At 48.1% G+C, this 3,834-nt stretch overlaps 1 long non-coding RNA gene across 1 annotated transcript; it reads left to right on the forward strand.

The window, feature by feature from the left end:
* Positions 1-1,615: 1,615 nt before the first annotated feature.
* LOC103583766 lies at positions 1,616-3,588 on the forward strand. Its single transcript, XR_549894.1, has 3 exons — positions 1,616-1,695; positions 3,022-3,122; positions 3,518-3,588. It is a non-coding gene; the product is annotated as an uncharacterized LOC103583766 (long non-coding RNA).
* Positions 3,589-3,834: the final 246 nt, after the last annotated feature.

Here is a 3,834-nt window from a genome sequence, read left to right on the forward strand (position 1 = left end):
AGGCTTCTGCCTTTTCCAGTTCATTCTTTCCAGAGTGAACGTAGGGACGGTGTTCAATTAAGGCCAATTTGACATTAAATCCCCTTGGCTCTGGGTCTCCTTACCCAAAGGTGCTCTGAGTTTATAAACTCCGCCATCCAAAGAAACATCCACAGGTAGCCCCAGTGTAAGGAGCCACATACAGCACGCACCGTCTGGAAGGAGGGACATCTGCAGACCCTCCCCCATGGAAGTGGACTTTAGTCTGCTATGGGAAAAAACACAGGGACTCCAGCAACATGGCAGACACATCTTCATCGAGTGAGTTGTCATGAGTATCACTCATTTTTGCATGTCTGAAAAAACAGATAGGATATTTTCTGAAAAAAATAAATAGGGTTACATTCAGTAGATCTGCGAAGATAAGTGGTTTTGCCAAATCTCGGTTCTTCTCTCTTCATAGGTTTTAAATATAGAACCAAAACGTGACTTGCGTTAAGTTTCATATAACAAGAATTAGCAATGTTTTCATAATTCTGTGCTCCTGGGGGTTGTGTTACTGTTCTTTTGTATTCCGCTGGGGAGGGGCGGTCATTATCTGTGCTTTAAATCTTTGATGGCAAAGGCTCGACCTGCGGCGACTCCTTCGTGTGACAAATTGCCAACCGTAAACCACCCGATACCTCACGGCACCGATGACTCCAGTTTATTTACCGCCAATTTGACATTAAATCTCCTTGGCTCTGGGTCTCCTTACCCAAAGGTGCTCTGAGTTTATAAACTCCGCCGTCCAAAGAAACATCCACAGGTAGCCCCAGTGTAAGGAGCCACATACAGCACGCACCGTCTGGAAGGAGGGGCATCTGCAGACCCTCCCCCATGGAAGTGGACTTTAGTCTGCTATGGGAAAAAACACGGGGACTCCAGCAACATGGCAGACACATCTTCATCGAGTGAGTTGTCATGAGTATCACTCATTTTTGCATGTCTGAAAAAACAGATAGGATATTTTCTGAAAAAAATAAATAGGGTTACATTCAGTAGATCTGCGAAGATAAGTGGTTTTGCCAAATCTCGGTTCTTCTCTCTTCATAGGTTTTAAATATAGAACCAAAACGTGACTTGCGTTAAGTTTCATATAACAAGAATTAGCAATGTTTTCATAATTCTGTGCTCCTGGGGGTTGTGTTACTGTTCTTTTGTATTCCGCTGGGGAGGGGTGGTCATTATCTGTGCTTTAAATCTTTGATGGCAAAGTCTCGACCTGCGGCGACTCCTTCGTGTGACAAATTGCCAACCGTAAACCACCCGATACCTCACATCATAATTCTGTACTCCTGGGGGTTGTGTTACTGTTCTTTTGTATTCCGCTGGGGAGGGGCGGTCATTATCTGTGCTTTAAATCTTTGATGGCAAAGGCTCGACCTGCGGCGACTCCTTCGTGTGACAAATTGCCAACCGTAAACCACCCGATACCTCACGGCACCGATGACTCCAGTTTATTTACCCGTGGTTCATTCTGTTTTCTTTTCTTTGTCATTGTTGAAGCAAGTTGACTCATAACACAAAGCAGGCCAGGTCAGGTGCAGGCGGAATGCTCTGCGCTGCTAACGATTCTGGTCCACCTTGCAGGAGCTCACCCAGCAATCAGTCGTCCTCCAGTGACCCGGGACCTGGCGGGAGTGGACCGTGGAGACCGCAAGTGGCCTATGACGGGTACCGCTCCTTTTTACGTTTTCTCTGTGACCCATTCAAAAGCATTTACTGTGCACCTGCTGTACACACAGCCATCAGTGGAATTTGAAAATGCCAGTCATGCTTTTATAAGTGACTTGTCCAGGTTGGAAAGCTCGTCGTTTCTGGGTAGGGAGCACTCTCTTGTCTATGTTCTGAGCCTGCCTGTTGTTTCTTTTTGATAAGGAAAGGAAGGCTCTCTGAACACGAAAATCCAGGATTTGGGGACTCTGCAGACAGTGGCCTTTGGAGGTTACCACTCACTTAAATTGCAACAAGGGAACTCTGCTCAAAATAGGGAAATGCGTCTTTTCTTGCTTCCTATTGAGAAGCAAAGGACGTTGCCTGAGTGCATTTAGCCCAGGGCCATCCCTGGTGGCGTGTGCATGGCCCTGGGCGCAGCAGCCCAGGTGACGCCTCTGGGAAGGGGTTGGTGAGGTGGCACGGTGATGTCCTGAGCTGTGGCCCACTCTGGCCCCCGAGGCAGGGTGGCTGCTTTGTGACAGAGCCACACCGCTGCCATGTTAGGGAACTTAGATGAGGGGACAGCTGATCAAAGGGAGGGACCCCACCTCGAGGGACGCCTGTGTCTCCACTTGCACGAGTGCAGGGGGAAATCTCTCTCCCCAGCACCCGCTTTTCTCCTTAGAGATATTTGTAGTCTGAGTTCCATGTGCCCCTTACCTTAGATAAAAGATGCAGTTCTTCAAAGTTGCATTTTAAAAGTAGAGGGCAATTTGGGGTTTTGTTTTGTGTTTTTTAAGAAATGGAAAAAACTTTTAAAAACCTTTAAAAAAACCAGGACCTTTGTAACCAGGATTCTGTAAGTAAGATCACTTTGTACTGTGAATACGTTTTCTTTGATTTCTTTCTTTCATAAGGTTATATTTTCCTATTTTGGGTTTTCTGAAAACAGAGACCACTTGGATGTAGTCTAGAGTTAATCATGTTTTCTTTCCTTACAAAATTTAATTTCAAGATGTATCAGTGCATGTTTTTAGGCACAAAATAGAAACAAAACAAAAAACCAGTGAGCACCTCTAGCTGGCAGGGGCATCGTCTCTCCTGGGACAGTCCTGTCCTCACAGCCTTTCTTCTCTGTAAATGGCTGTCATTCCAAACCTTTGTTGACCTCGTGGTGAAAGTAGATCCCCTGATTCCAGATGCTTTTAGCTTCTCCGGCAGGGTTGGGCCATCAGATGCTGCATTTCTATTTGCCAGAAAGTGGCTTCTGACGGGGCTCCCCGTCTGTGGTCCTGCTGCTGGTGGCATGGCAGGGAAGGACAGCTCGCTCTGTGCTCTCCGCAGGTGCCAGTCTCCCCTGCTGCTGGAGCACCAGAGCTCAGGCCCCGTGGAGTGCGACGGAGCCCATGAGCGGGAGGACACGGTGGAAGGAAGCCGACACCCGGGTAACAGGGCACTCCTGGGCAGAACCTACCACCTCCGCCACCTTCCCCTGCCCCCATCCTCTCCAGCACTCCTGCATGCATGCATGCATGCATTCATTCATTCATTCAGCTACGTTTGGTGAGTGCATCAGGCTCAGGGGACCGGCGGAGTCTCCTGGTGCAGGAGGGGTGTGGTCAGGTTGGTTGTGGTGTGGCAGTGCCTGCGAAAATGTGTCGTTTACTTCCATGGTGGTCTTTCTACTCTGGTGACAACATATCCGTGGGTAAAACCAGAACGTCCCAGAACTGCATTCCTGTTAATTTTTCCCAAACCCATTTGTTCGACCCCCGTTTTTCTTTACTCTTTTGCTAATACTGGAAATTAGAAACTCCACTCTTCTCTCTTTTTGTGACAGAAACCAAATGGCATGGCCCACCTTCCAAAGTCCTGAGTTCCTATAAAGAAAGAGCCCTGCAGAAAGATGGAAGTTGCAAAGATTCCCCCAATAAGCTGTCGCATGTGAGTCCTCTGCTGGAAGCCAGCCGCGCACTTAGCTCACAGTGTGTGGTGCTTGCCAGGGCCCCTGTCGGGCACCCGCTGCCTCCCAGGGCTCTTAGAGGGGAGGACAAAGGAAAAATCTCCCTGGTTTGTAAAGGACCTCAGAGGAAGGTCACACTGCCAATGACTGCCAAGCCACAATTGTATCTTCAGCCTTTTGATCCTTGATGTTTA

This window comes from Galeopterus variegatus, unplaced genomic scaffold (assembly GCF_000696425.1).
Source record: "Galeopterus variegatus unplaced genomic scaffold, G_variegatus-3.0.2 Scaffold27870, whole genome shotgun sequence".
Classification (NCBI taxonomy): domain Eukaryota; kingdom Metazoa; phylum Chordata; class Mammalia; order Dermoptera; family Cynocephalidae; genus Galeopterus; species Galeopterus variegatus.